The sequence below is a fragment of the Artibeus jamaicensis genome, unplaced genomic scaffold (genome assembly GCF_021234435.1).
Source record: "Artibeus jamaicensis isolate MK-2021 breed Jamaican fruit bat unplaced genomic scaffold, CSHL_Jam_final contig_519, whole genome shotgun sequence".
Taxonomy (NCBI): Eukaryota; Metazoa; Chordata; class Mammalia; order Chiroptera; family Phyllostomidae; genus Artibeus; species Artibeus jamaicensis.
This window is the reverse complement of record NW_026521871.1, coordinates 15,280,863-15,296,906: the sequence shown is the minus strand read 5'-3', so window position 1 is coordinate 15,296,906 and position 16,044 is coordinate 15,280,863. Positions and strand designations below refer to the sequence as shown.

Below are 16,044 nucleotides of genomic sequence, written 5' to 3'. Positions count from 1 at the left end.
AAATATAAGTCATGACACCATTAAAGTCCTAGAGGAGAACATAGGCAGGAAAATCTGAAACATTCCACACAGCAACATCTTCACTGATATGTCCCCTAGAGCAAAGGACATAAAGGAAAGAATAAACAAATGGGGCCTCATCAAATTAAAAAAGCTTCTGCACAGCTAAAGAAAACAGTATTAAAATAAAAAGAGAACCAACTGTATGAGAAAACATATTTGCCAATGATACCTTGGACAATGGTTTAATCTCCAAAATATACAAAGAACTTAAATGACTCCACTCTAAGACAAGCAACCCAATTAAAAAATGGGCAAAGGACTTGAACAGACACTTCTCCAGGAGGACATACAGAGGATCCAGAAACATATGAAAAAATGCTCAGTATCACTAGCTATCAGAGAGATGCAAATTAAAATCACAATGAGATACCACTTTACACTGGTCAGAATGGCCATCATAAACAAAGCAAGAAACAACAAGTGTTGGAGAGGTTGTGGAGAAAAGTAAGAAATACTGCACTGTTGGTGGGATTGCACCTGGAGGGTTTTAGCAAACACAGATATTTAACCCCACAATTTCTGACTCTACATCTGGGATGAAGCCTTAAAATATGCAACTCTAATAAGTTTCCAGGTAATGATGATGTTGCTGGTATAGAAGGGCCATTCCCCGAGGGAGGGGAGAGCCATGAGATGAGAGGAGTCTGTGTTTGAGAATCACTGTGTGGACAAAAGTTACATGTCTATTATGGATACGTACTTCTGTTATATTTGCAACTTTAGCATTTGGTAGTCTATTTGCTAGAGCAGCTATCATTACCCTAACTAACAGAGAGACCAAATGAATAAGGAGTAAGATGATATGAGCATTTAACTGGGACTTGAGGGAAGTACAGAAGAGAAGATATTACTGAGGATGTGGAGGAACAAATACAAGCAAGAGATTAGCTGTAGGATAAAAAAAAATGGGTGAATTAGAGGTGAGAGTGGCAATGGATATCTTTGTGTGATTGGGAAATGTCAGTAAGGAGACTGACCTAGTTGGAGGAAAGGATTAATGTTAACAAATATTGGTGATCTACAGCTCAAAGTATAAAATGGAGTCCTTGGTATATGGCTTAGAACACCAGATTCAGTAAAAAATTTAACTCAAATGGGAAAAAAAGGAAGTTCCTAAGTAAGAGATCAACCAGACTGATGAAAGTTACTGCTTAAAGGCTGATTGCCTAAAATTTAAATTAGATGTGGACCCCAGAGAGCCATGCAGAAGCCTATTTTCATCACTCGAATCACACAGATGTAGTTATTAGAGTGATCTTATGACAAGGTCACATTATCAATCAGAGCCTCAATTTCCTTTTCTGTAAAATAAGAATAATGGTCTTCCAGGTTTTTTTTTTTGTAAGGATTAATCCAAGAGTGTATGAAAAGCAGTCAGCACAATGCTTTGTTACAAAGTTACAATAATATTAGTTATAAGGGTGGAACTTAGATGGAAGAAAGGGAGAAGAAAGAAGAAGACAAAAGGACAATATCAAAGAACTTTGAAGCCTTTTCACCAACATTACATGTTAGAGGAGGAGTAAATAGGCTTCACATTAAGATATCTCACCAATGATGCCTGAAAAGGGTGCAATAAGAGCTAGAAATGGTGATAATAGGAAAACAAGATAAAGAAGGGTTGTATTTTTTGTGTTTATTCCTTTATGTTTGGTTCACATTTAGTCAAAGGTAGATTTGTGGAAGCCCTTAAACAAAATGGACATTATCTAATGTTTGGATACTGCAGATCTTCAAACAAGTAGGGCAAAAATTTGCCATGGTTGCAATACTTACTTGAAAGAATACTTCACTGCATTACAATCTAGATAGGCCTATGGTAGGAAGATTTACTCCAAATTAAATAGGGGCACTGGGGAGAATATTTTCCAAGTTAAAATAACTCATTCCCCCAAAAATCTCATTGGCATATCTGCAAATTTTGCAGGTGACTTTAGAAAGGTACAGAAAGTGGAAGAATCCATTTTTGGATTAATCTATTGCTGTACGGTAAGCACTGAATATCCATTTACACAAGAAAATGGAAGATGTGACAGAAATCTAGGCGTGTTGTGTTAAACTCATTGCCCGGAGTAGCCTTGAAATATTTTTAAACGTCTTGTGATAGCACGGTAGCAACAGCAGTCCATTTGAATTTCAGAGCCATCCTTCTCACTAAACACACTCGAAGGCTTCTTTGGAACTGTGATAACATTTTATCGATTTCACTAAGTGACCTGGATTGACGGAAAACTTGGGGAAGCTTAAAACACTAAAATTTCCTCAAGGGTATTTTTCCATGGTGGATGTTCTGTTTATTTTTAATACAGTGTTTTTCTTCCACGACTCATCTCACCTGATCTGTCTGTCTGTCTGGTTGCTTTTAGAGAGTTTAGGTATAACATGAAATCTCACTAGATCTGAGCTGAAGTCCCAAAGCAGGTGCTAGGGGCTGTCATGTAGGTTTAAGATTTCTTGCGTTAGACTTACAATTTTTCTTGGTGCCAGAGCTCACCTAGGATTCCCATTTTACTTGAAAACATCCAATTAGATAAACTAGATGCAACTTAAATGATAAAATCACAAAGAATTGGGAAAGATATTTTTATAAAGGAAGTATATATTTTTGCCCTTAGTTCATCAGTGATGCTTTACCAGTAGATGTTTTTATTCCTCACTTCATACTAGAATAAGAATAAGGAGGCTAAGGAAAATGTGAATCTTCTAATACTGATTTCCAGAGGAGAAATAAATGAAAACACAGTCTCTTTTTCTCCCATACCATTGTAGTTGTGACTAGACATTCCTGGGAGTAATTGTTCTCTAAGCATTTCAAACAGAATATAATTTTTCTCACAAGGAAATGAGAAATTATTCACTGGAGAGATCAAACAAATCATCCCACTGAAATTCATGAGATTTTTTCTTAGTATTTCAATTTTTGGCTAGTTATAAAGAAGAAAATAATGTCCTCTATTTGCTATACAGACTAAAACATAAAGACCTTCTATGACTCTTGAAATTCACAAACTACATCATTCAGAAAATTGAGGTGGGTTATTAAAATTGCTACAGTTTATGATGGAACAAATCTGAGTTGATATGGTGTAGACCACTTACAGACAGATATGTTGTTGAAATCTGAAATCAATGTTTCTACAGCACTGCAATCACCTAGACATACAGACAGTGGATGATAAAAACCATAATATAAAAATGCTTTTGCCCGCCTATGGTCATTCTTATCTAACTTGAATAAAACATAATGAGAGTCTTTGCCATGGTTCTGATAGGTATATAAATGGCTAGATTGGTGGCTAATTATTCATTTGTAGCTTTTGCAATTTGTGGTTAATATATTTGGGGGAGAAGAGCATGATTTGCTTTATAGTCTATAATTACTTCTTTGTAATGATATTACTAATCATTATAACATATTTGTACTCTGCTTGAAAACTATAACTGTGCCTTACTTTAATACATCACCAGTGTTGTGGTTTAAAAACAATTTTTTTCCAAATTGAATTTATTTCTGATAGTCTGTGAACATATCTTACCTTAGCCTCCTACAGGTTTCAACTTCACCCAGTAGCTACAGGAATGAAAACTCAGTAGCACTGGGAAACAGAGTGGATATTCACCTATTATAGGGCTAGCTATAGGCTCTAATCAATTAGCTGACATTTAGCATAGTATTGTCTAAGTCCATCGATGCTGTCTCAAAAGGTAAGGTTTCCTTCTTCTATTTATGGCCGAGTAATATTCCATTTTGTAAATGTACCACAGCTTCTTTTAAAAATCTTCACCTGAGGATATGTTTATTGATTTTTAGAGAGATAGGAAGTGGGGAGAGGGGGAGGGGGATAGATACAGACAGACAGACAGACATTGATGTGAGACAAAAATCATCAATCTATCGCTTCTCATACATGCCCCAAATGGGGATTGAACCTGCAACTTAGGTATATTCTCTGACCAGGATTGAACCTGCAACCCCCTGATGCACAGAATGTTGTACGAACCAAATGAACCACTGGACAAGGCACACCAGTTTCTGTATCCACTCATCTACTGATGGGCACTTGGGCTGCTTCCAAATCTTGGCTATTGAAAATACAGCTGCAATGAATGTAGGGGCACATATATGTTTTTGAATTACTGTTTTGGTCTTCTTCGGGTATGTTCTCAGAAGTGGAATTGCTGGGTCATAGGCAGTTTCATTTAAAACTTTTTGAGGTAACTCCTACTGCTTTCCACAGTAGCTGTACCAGTTTGTATTCCCACCAGCTGTTTATGAGGGTTCCCACTCACAAAAAGACAAATACCATGTGATTTCATATATATGTGGAATCTAATGACCAAAATAAACTAACAAACAAAATAGAAACTGTTGGGAACTGTCCTACCTTGTTTCAGGATCTGTAACCTCACCAACAGGCAAAAAGGCCCTTTGGCTAGTTGATCTTGGGACCATAAGCCACTACGGAGACAAAACTTATCCTCCTGGCAGGGGCACAGCCTCTGTTCCCTTTACTTCACCCTGCTTGGCTCCTGGAAGATGGCTGGATAGTCAATGATGGGTAAGATTTCTCAAGGAAGGAACAACCTAAGACAGGCACAGTTGTGAGGGGGCCATCAGGGAAGGATTTAGGGGATTATGGAGGAGGGACAAAAAATCCTCACCCCTCAGCTTTATGATAGCTTGAGTCTTCATTCTATCTGTAAAAAGTCTCCTAATGTCTTGGCTACCTTGCTTCCCCCACCCGATTCAGGCCTAAAACAATGCTGAAGAGGGGTGCAGCCCTGTGCCAGAACTAGCAGTTCCTGGTGGGTGAGGCAGGGGACAGTGATCAGGCCTAAGAAAGAATGCATTAGATCCTGTGAAAACTGCTTTGCTAAGAATGCCCACAGTTTCTTTTTTTTTTTAAATTTTTCCAGTGTCTGTCACTTTCCCACACATGCCCACTTTCTGTTTTGCTAAGAAAAAGGTGTTTAACTGTGTAACAATTCCTTTCCCACAGAGGAATACCACAACTGCCACTATCAGAACAGCTGCAGACCAGTAGCTGTGGAAAGAATGCTCTCAATTTAAATGTTAATGGTCCAAGCACAAAATAAGATTTTTTCCCCAGGTTTTATATCCAATTGGCATCACCTTATCTATCCTGACTCAAAAAAACCCACAATGATCCCAGAAATATATCTGTAAACCATCCTTTCTTTGATATGCATCCCTATGTAAGCTAAACTCAATTAAAGCCCATTGAGAGAGAGGTTCCAGGCCTTTCTCCTCTGTGAGATTGGTCAGTCTTTTCTCCCTAAGCAGATCATGTCTTGCTAGACTTATTTTCATCTTCAGCAGCCTGGAGAGCTCTGCTGGATGAGAATAAGTCTCCCCCACAAGACATAGATTCACATATACAGAAAACAGACTGACAGCTGTTGATGGGTGGGGGGTTGGGGTACTGGGTGAAAAGGTAAAGGGATACAGCAAACAAAACAAAACAAAATTCACAGACATACAACAATATGGTTATCACCAGAGAAAAAGGGGGTGGGGCAGATAGAAGAGGGTAAAGGGGGGTTAGTAAATGGTTATAAAAGAAACCTTGACTTGGCTGGTGAACAAATAATATAATATGCAGATGATGTATTATAGAATTGTACACAGAAACATGTATAATTTTATTAAGCAATATTACCCCAATAAATTCAATAAACATAGCTGATATTTATTGAATTACTTATTATATGTTAGACATTGTACCTGAAATGGGCTGCATAAAAGGTCTGCTGATCATCAGAGAGTCAGAATAGTTGTGAAGACCTGAGACATATTCTACAAGTCACAAGTGGAAATCATTATCATTATTTTATAGGTAATCTCATAGAATGAGTTCAAATCAAGTTCAGATTTTGATGTTTATAATGGTTATGCCACTTCTCTAGTAGATCACCTTCTCTCTATAACAATAACACTTTTTAGATTTTTCATCATTCTCCATTTTATGCATTTTTCTTATTTTTTCAATAGGCATGATTTGGAAAATATGCAACCAAAAGTACATATATACTTTTATATGAATAACATCACATTTCCTGATTTGAGTATTCTAATTTTAGGTTAAGACAAACAGTTAACCCTTTAGCTATAGTCTCTATGTCAGGGCAGCAAATTCCTGAGTGTCTCATTCTTGCTTGCTGTGTGCAACTGGCAGCAAAGGGGCTCAGAGGGAAAACCATGGCAACTGTGTAACTGTGGACATAGGAAGGAATGATAAAAAGAGCAGAGTCATTCAGATGACAGATTTCAATCACTGTCACAAGAAGTGCCAGTTATGAAATCAAGCCATGGTCTGGTGACAGCACAATTATTTCAAAATTCCCCCAGTCTTTCTAAAAAGCAGCATCCTGTTCTACCTTTAATGCTGAAGAAGTTTCAGTACTTTGGTCTTTCTTTCCTAGGACAGGTGTTTGCTTTTTTCTGATCATCAATAACTATGCAACAGACTACCCCTGTTTGTGTATCAATTTGATAATCAAAAAACTCAAACTAGCAACATATAGTCTGTCAATAAATATTTCAACTAAAAATGGCTTCCCCAAAGAGCTGTAAACTGATGTAACCTCTTACATCTTAGCTCCTCCTGCTGCTAAAAGAGGTCACATGTCAGGCACATTATCACTGGTATGAACATTAATTCCAAGAGACTGAGTACTTGAGTACCTACCATCCATGTACAATAACCACAATGAATAAATAATGTCCTCTAAAGTATTCTAATAAACCTACTAAATTCCAGTCCTCTTTTAAGCACTTATTTGAATTTCCTTAATTATTACAATAACCCAATAGGGGACATGACTATTACCACATGTTACTTATGAGGGATTGCAGCCACCCATAATTTGAAAAACTTTTCTAAAACCACAGACCTCACAAATGATGAGCTGGGATTTCAGCAGGTGATCTGGCTCTGGAGCCCATGATCTCAACCATGATATTACTGGTTAAACAGCAATAGTTCTCAAAAGTTTGGTACTTGTCCCAGCAAAATAAGCATCACCTGGGAAATTGTTAGAAATTATTTAGCCCCAGCCCACACATACTGAGTCGCCAGGACCTCTGGATGGGGAACTAAAAATCTGCTTTAACTTAATTATCTGCAGGTAATTTTGAGAAAAAATAAAGGTTGAGAATCACTATTAATGTAGGACACACTTGAGCATGGATAGATTCTGCCATCAGTAAACCCTTGAGGTCGAAAATAACATTAAATCTCTTGAGCCAATTGTACAAGTTGTGTTGGTCTCTACCATGGACGTGGATTAGGGAGGCTGCATGAGCAGGGTATAGAATGCATGTTTCAGTCTACCAAAGTATTAGAGATTCTAGAACCTAGATATGTTTGATGTTTGTTGCAAAGTTTACAAGTTTACATTGAGGGCCCACCTAAGAAAAGCAACTGAAGCCAGAATGAATACAACTTATATAGTGTGTATCTTTAGAGTTGAGCATGCAAATTACAGAGTTTATTCTTGTATTATTATTTATTAATGGTCGTATTATGTTCCACATGAACTGTAAACCTACTTTTACCCCACCCTGTAGACTGTCTTGAAAATCACCATGCAAGCAATCAGGGACAATATCATCTTTGAGTGCCTCAGTCATCTCAATGTCACTCATAGAACATCACTGATTCCAGTGCCTCTATGGGAGGTAGGGTCTAGAGCCTGCAGGGAGTAGATTTAGGGGCTATGAATTTAAGACAATGGGATACGGTAAAAGAATGATGTTTCTCTGATATCTCATACTCACCTGTAGGAAATCCCAATGTCTAGTATTGTCTACCATTCCTAAATGATCCTCCTGACCATATGACCTGTAATTTTAAATTTACATTTTTGTGCACAGCCTTGTCTCAATGACAGGGTCAATATTTTAATGGTTAATAGTATTGGTCCACAATAGACAATCTGAGTTCAAATCCCAAATCCTCTTTTATTTATTTTTGAAAAAAATATTTTATTTATTTATCTTTAGAGGGGAAGGGAAGGAGAGAGGGAGAGAAACATCAATCTATGGTGGCTTCTCGTGGGTCTTCTGCTGGGAACTGGCCTGCAACCCAGGCATGTGCCCTGACTGGGAATCAAACCGTGATCCTCTGGTCCACTGGCCCTCGCTCAACCCACTAAGCTACGCCAGCCAGGGCCTGATTCCTCTCTAAAGTGGCTGTGCAAACTTGAGCTAGCTCTAAATTTTTTTCTAAGTTTTAGTTCCTTCAATACAGGTTATAACCAAAAGGTTTAGGCAAGAATTAAACACATGTGAAATATGTAATAAACAATTATTAGCACTCTAAATTAGATAATGAGTTCATTGTTGGGACTTATAAACCCTGATGAGTGCTCTTTGAATGGATTCAATTCAAAAAGATGAAAATTTTGGCTAAGGTAGTTTGGCTGATATAATTAATATGCACAGTACATTGCTTACTAAAGTTTACCTTTAGCCACTAGATTGTAAGCTCCCGTAAAAGAGAGACAATATATTATGAGCCTTTGCGATGGCTTAAAGCATAGTAAGTGCTGAATAAATGTTTGTTAAACAAGGCAGACATGACTTGAATTTTAGCATTACTTTTGATTTATCTCTATAACCCCTGCGCAGACCACACTCTCCTTTAAATAATATTCTCCTATTGTTGTGTAAAGTTAGATATATTGAATTTTCACCCCTAATATAATCTCTATAAGTGTTCTCAAATCTGAGAAAATGTTATTTTTCATAGCATTAGCAGACTCTGGCCTTGGGGTTTCATTCAGAGATATTGCATATCTTTTGAGTAAAGGATTCTTCTCTAAAGCTCTTTTTCTCAAGCCAGAGTTTGTTTCAACATTAATGATACTTAAGAACAAAGAGAAGCATCATTTGTGTGATCTTCTTTCATTTCTGTCATTTAGTTGTATTTGTGCTTCTTTGTGGCAGGAGCCATGGGAGCTGCAGGCTGCTTCTGCTGGTGCCAGGTACCCACAGGGAAAGCAGCAAATATCCACCCTCCCCACAGTGGCAGGCTTCATGCAGACACACAAACCCCGTTCCTGAGCTCCTGAGCTCATTGCAAAGACAACTGAGGTTGTGTTCTGTGACAAAACTTTGATTTCACTTAAGGCTCTATTGGCCAGAGATTGGTAGTTAACTATATTCTCTTGCTCATCATATTTATTTATATTTTGATAATGTTAATATAGTATCGATATTTATTTATTTTTTCTTTCTTTAGGGAAATAAATAACATATATAATTAACCTAAAGGTGAGATAATATGGTGAGATAATAAGTGAGGCAAGGGCTCTCGCTTCTGGGGATATCCTCCTTCTAACCAGGAAGAAACATAAGAGCACAATGATACATGTTTGTAGAAAATGCATATATTCATGGAAGTACTGACTCTGGACAGTAAGGCATCCAAAAGCAATGAATGACCCCATGTTTACTCAGAAGGAGCTTGTTATCTAATAGAATGAAGATAAAAAAACATCCTATTTATTGGGAGACTAGTTATTCAACATATAAGGTGACTTGAATGTTTGCATTAGAATAAATATAATCCTATTACCTTATCCCTAAATATTCAAAATTGCCTTTAGGAAAGCTATTTCTCAGTTTCACAAGGATCCAGACTTTTGGATTATGATCTTCTGTGCCAAAAATGTATTAATTCTCTGGCTTATATTCCCCCTCCTTCTGTCCAAGTGGACACAACTATCAATAGCCACCGGAGCCATTTTATACTCAGTAGAATGTGTTCTTTGAGCTGAACAATGACGTCTCAGTTATTAAGAAAAACAGCCCTATTCTCACTTCTTTCAACACCAAGGGAGTGCTCAGCAAAGCTCTTCAGTTTATCCCTTCCACCCTTACTGAGGAATGAATAGCTTTGCTCCTCACTATGAAGTTGCCCATTTGTCTTCTAAGTCAATTCCTTTAAAACATGGAACCTGCGCCACAGGCGTGCTAACCTTCAGGCACTGTCTGACTATTCTTCCAGCTGACTCTAAAACCCTACGGGGGCCAGAGCTCAGAGGATGGAAACTAATATCCTCCTAATTCAACAAGGGGTGTTAATCTTAGATTCTATCAGAGACCAGTAAATCTAAGACACTGTTTTTATATGAAATGCCCATTTCAGCTGAAAACGGTCTCTGTGGCCAATTATACCTCGTACTTACTGAAAAGATGCATTCCCCATATCACTTGAACCTGCTTGAGAAGGTAAAAAGGTGGCAATCTAGAAATGGAGCATAAGTGTTGGCACCCACTAACTGCCTTGATCTTTGTCCTTTTCATTGTTTTCCAGCCTGTTATAGGTCTTGCTGCCCAAGTGGCCTCTGAGCTGCCACTGTTACTTTAGTAATTCATACAAGAGGGAATGGATTTCTCCAGAGCTTTTCTGCAGAGATTCCAAATATTGAAGCATACCCATTCACAGTCCATGTTTGAGATAGAGCTCTTATAATACAATTTGTGTTATCCAATTATTGCCAAGTAAAATTTTCTGTGGCTGAAGGATTTTTAGTTATTTTTCATTCCTTACCAGAGGATGTGTTTTTATTGATTTTAGAAAGGAAGAAAGGGAGAGAAGAAGAAAGGGAGGGAGGGGAGAGAAAAAAAGAGAGAGAGGGAGAGAGACAGAGACAAAGACAGAAGGACAGAGAGAAAAACACCATTGATGTAAGAGAGAAACATCATTATGTTGCTTCCCATACTCGCCCCAAACAAGGAACCAAACCTGCAACATAAGTATGTGCCCTGACTAGGAATTGAATGTGCAACTTTTTGGGGTAAAAAATGATACTCCAACCAACTGAGCCACCCAGCCAATGCTTGATTTTTGATTTTTCTGAAAAAGATGTGAAAAGATAATATTGTGAGATGATGATGTCATTAGAAGTTTTTTGTGGCCTGGAGATGTAGGCCAACCTTTATTTCTACAGTCACGAAATCAAATGGAGAATTTGCTGCTTTTTATACCTAATTATATAGGTTTGTTCAGGAGACAATGACCAACTATTACTTCTACAATACAATCATATCTTAAATGAAGAGGGTGTGCTAGTTTTAAGACCCATGGATCAATGATGCCCCCAAACACAGATATTTTCAGAAAGCATCCATGATGGTAAAATTCAAAGGCAAATGTTCTTCATGTAACTATAAGATGCTTTTTGGATTACCTAAGTACCACTCATAGCTGCTTACCACATCTGAAGATTCATGTGAAAGAAATGTATTCTTAATTGAAGAAAAAGGTTTCAAGACTTTGTTGTTATTGTTTCTGATATAGATGTATACACGACTCAAAGGGGAATTAGACAAAGACATAAAACCACAATTTTAAAGCTTACTTATACTACTTGGAAAGAGTCTTTGATACAGTGAAAACTGTTGCCTGGCACAAAATATATTATTTGTGACCACAGATTAGTTTTTTCTCTTCCAAGAAAATGAATGGAAACAGGAAGCTGCAATACAAGTCCAGCCTTCACTATAAAACACCTGTGAACTTAGTTCTCTTTCTTTCCTTATAAATTAGATGAACTTTAAATCCATCCCTCATCTTCTCCTTTCTCCACAGGAAAATCAATGGGAGGACCACATTATGCAATGAGTGGGAGGGAGCTATGTAAGCTACAAATGTTTGTACAAACCCAAAGCAGCAATGATAACACATGGGACTTGAAGTTGACCTTCACTTTCACTGTGTCATAGTGTCGCTGTTACTTTACTTAGTGTCACATGGATTTGAAAGTCCATTTTAGACAAAAAGAAAATTCCTACTAGATACACCTTTAAAATAACCTCATTTGGCCTCTTTTCACCATTCCTCTGCTACCACCCTAATATGAGTCACCATCACCTGCTTTATATTTTAACATCTTTTCCCAAACACACTCAATGGGACTGCTTTGTGTTGGACTACTTATTGACAAAATATTTCCAATATTTAAGTCCTTGATTTTTTCCTAATTATTTTCTTTAATCATCACCCAAGGATATGTTTTTATTGAGTTTAGATAGAGAGGAAGGTGAGGAGAAGAGAGAGATCAATTAGTTGCCTCCAATGTGTACCACACATAGGGATGGAACCCACAACCTAGGTACGTGTCCTGGGAATTAAACCCACAACATTTTGGTGTACAGGGCGATGCTCCAACTAACCGAGTTGCCCAGCCTGGGCTCTTTCCTAATTCTTGAATGCCAGAGCTAGTGGAGCCCTTAGAGAGCTACCTCTGCGCTTTTTTAACATTGGGAGAAACTGGGCTCAGTGACATAAGAGACTCCTCTAATGTCATACAAAAATTATGAGGCACAAAATAGGCACAAGGAGTCTTGCTCTGTGACACAGCAAAAGCCCCTGGATGTGGAATCTGGGGCCAATAACTCTACATTCAAACTGCAGAGCTTCTAGGACTTCTGGCTGTATGTACAATCCATCCCACTATCTCAGAGAGACTGATGAGTTATCTGCAGTAGAAAAAACATACCATTTCCCCCAGAGTGTGATAGTTTGTCTCTTAATACATTAACTTAAATGGTAGTGTGTCCCACAGGAGTTCCTGCTTCTGCTGCATCTGACCCCTGGTAGCTAATAGGCTTGACCAAAATCATAGCCTCTCAAAGCCTTACATTCTCTGCAAAGTATCACTTATCTTTCATTGGTCTGCTGTAGGACTTTTGCATTTCCCATATACTATTTAGAGTCATGCCCAGCTCAAAGCAGATGCTCTGGAACTGCATGTGAGTTTAATGTGAGTATGAAGTACATATCAGGATCCCCTTAGGGGTTGCTAAAAATGCAACTATTATGACATCTTTTAGATCAGTCAGCAACTCAGGTGACAGGGCCTTTTATTTCTTAATAAGCCTCATTGAAGATTCAGGCACAGAACTTTGTGAAAAAAGTCAAGAAGTCTAACTATCTTTCCATTGAAGAGATATATTCTACAAAGGAATAGCAAGATGCTTCTTGAGGTTAAATGCAGAAAGAGAATTTTACAATTAGATACTACTAAAGATAAAAATGTCAATATCTAAATAAATATAAATATGGATATTGGATTTTATAATCAGTTTTTCCTTATAAACCCAAATCAAATTTTGCAACATAGAATTATATTCAAACTGAGAAAAAAAGACTGTCTTTCTTTTCTTTCTTTCTTTCTCTCTTTCTTTCTTTCTTGTTTTGGCAGAGGAGGATTTCTAGTATTTTTGATTGGTAAAATAATAATTGAAAAATAACCTGAGATCTGGCAATAAAGGAAGAAATTCATAGTTATTTTCAATAGTCAATATAAGAATTTTTCTTCAATGAGTTTATTATAATTGAATAAAATGTAATTGGAGCAATTAATAATGTATTCACAGGCATGTTCAGAATCAGTTTTACATCCAAAGATATTGAATGCTACAGTTCTAATTAATTAATCAATTAATATCTTTAAAAGTTTTTAAGAAGCCATATGTGCATGAATAAGAGAGATGCAGTAGGTGTCCTCATGAAGCTTAAATTCTAGGGACACTGACAGACAGTCAACACACATTTATGCAAGTAGGTATTTAAATGCAACTGTAATAACTGGTAGGGAAAATATAAAAGTCCCTTTGAGAAATAACAAGGGGAGGAAGGACATGTAAATATGAAGACTCATTATCTTGGAGGCAGGAAGAAGTTTGCAACCTACAGGGAAGGCCGTTGCAGTTAGAGCCTAGTAATGTACAGAGCGGGCCCATTTTGGGGCCAGCCAAGAGGCAGGTCAAATCATTCAGGTATGTTTTGGCCTCAGGTGAGGAGCCAAAACTCAACACCTCTCTTCTTAGTGACTTTCATGTCCCAGATCAAATGTCATACAAATTATTAGAAAGAAAGAAAAAATATTTCCCCTTGCCAAAAGCAAAAGAAATGGCAAAAATTTCACAATATTGAACATGAAAAGTATATCTCAAATGCCATTTGTTATGTCTGTGTTAAAGCATCCATGTGAGAGAACCAGATGAGAAAGATAAAGGAAGGCTATTCAGAGAGTTGTGCAAATATGTAAGGACATGAAGGATGATTGGAAAGGTGGATGGATGCATGGGTAAGTCACTGCAGAGATAAAATGGTGTAGAAATAACTGATGGTGGTGGTAACAGCAGCAATAAACATAACATTTGATTGTTTACCAGACACTCTCTTAAGCACTTTACATGAATGAACTATATGCATACTAAACTAAAATACTTCATTAAGCCCATCATTACTATAGGCAGGTTAAAAAGTAAAACGAACAAAATCTACTAAACAAATAGTGTCCAAGTCTCCTCCCTCCTTCAAACAGAGTTGATTACAGAATTGTTTCTGCAAAGCAGGCATCTGGAGGAACTCATCACTCTGCCTAAGTGGGAACCATCCTTGACAAGGATTTCAAGGGAGAAGCCTTATGGCTCTTGGAAGTAGAGATGCTAAAATACCGCAGTAGAAAGTGGTATGTGGTGTGTGGCTATTGATCTGACCAATTCATTTTGATTTTCCCTAATACCCCAAAAGGAAAAAGTATTAGAAGCAGTTTGCTTTTGTTTGGATGGGACAATAGTACACATTAACACTGCCCCAGGGTTACAGTGATTTTCCTACTCTCTGCCTCAATAATTCTGGGGCAAAACTTGGTTTATAGTTGTAAGCAGGCAAAACAGAATTTATTACTGTATTATTTTCCATAGGAACAATTGTAAACCTACTTGTGACCCACCCAGTGTATTTCAACATTGTGAACATTCCCTGCAAAGTAAATGGGCTCACTAATGATAACATGTTCATCAGACATGTTGAGCAGTAAGTGACAAATTCTCCAGATGTTTTAATAAGAGACATGTGCACCAGAGCATGTGCACCAAAAATAGAATTCTGCTGTGTCAATCAAGTGTTTGGGAATTTAGTAGTTGGCAATATCTCAAGACTAACTTCTCAAAGAATGATAGAAGTTTGCACCTTGACTTATCTTACTCCTAAAAAAATGATTCACATTGCATGCTTGATGCTACAGGCTGGATGTTTGTGTCCCTCCACCCTGAGCCACACATTCCTTATGTTAAATCCTAACCCCAATGTGATGGTGTTTGGAAATGGGACCTTGGAGGGGTGATTACATGAGGAGGGCAGAGCCCTTATGAATAGGATTAATGCCCTTATATTAGAGACCCCATAGAGCTTCCTCTCTCTTTCTTCCATGTAGGGAAGCCATGAGAATTGGCCATAAACCACAAAGCAGGCTTACACCAGATGCCAAATCTTCTAGCTCCTTCATCTTGAATTTCCCAGCCTCTAGAGGTTTAAGAAATAAATTTCATTTCCGCCAAGATGGAGGCGTAGGTGGAAGCACTGTACCTTCTCACACAACCAAGTGTAAAAACAACAAAGTTTTAGCAACAAAAATGCAGCCAAACCACAGAAAATTGAACTATACAGAAGTATGAAAATAACAAACCCTTCAGCCAAACTGGTTAGAGGGGCAGAGCCAGCAGCAGAGTGGGGTCGGGCAGGAAAGATTCACCCAACCGACCCAGGCATGCGACCCAGGTGCACCAACAGCCATGGGAGAATCCCAGGTGTGGAGAAGCGGGTGGACCCACTGAGGGTGCAAGGCAGCGGACCCACAGAGGGCTGATCGTGGTCACACATTCGTGCACAGATAAACCGGTGAAGGAGCGAGCAGTGAGACGAACCAAGCAGGCCCCAGTGGCAGGAAATGGCGGAGGGAACCGCCATTGTCCCTCTCTGACCCCACCCCCACATACAGCATCACAAACCAGGAACCTGCGTGGCCCCACCGTGGTGAAAAACTAAGGCTCCGCTCCTCTTACATGACAGGCACAAACAGATCAAAACATGGCTCAAGAACAGCTCAGAGCCCCTGAGCCGATAAATCTAAGCAAGGAAGAAATAGCCAAACTTTCAG

The 16,044-nt window shown here is 38.1% G+C and overlaps 1 protein-coding gene and 1 non-coding gene across 2 annotated transcripts in view; both read right to left on the bottom strand.

The window, feature by feature from the left end:
- Positions 1-16,044, bottom strand: part of GRM7 (glutamate metabotropic receptor 7) — a 910,314-nt gene that overhangs the window by 388,197 nt on the left and 506,073 nt on the right. The gene's annotated exons all lie outside the window — the stretch shown is intronic.
- LOC119041486 (small nucleolar RNA SNORA41) lies at positions 4,984-5,116 on the bottom strand. Its single transcript, XR_005081045.1, has one exon. It is a non-coding gene; the product is annotated as a small nucleolar RNA SNORA41 (small nucleolar RNA).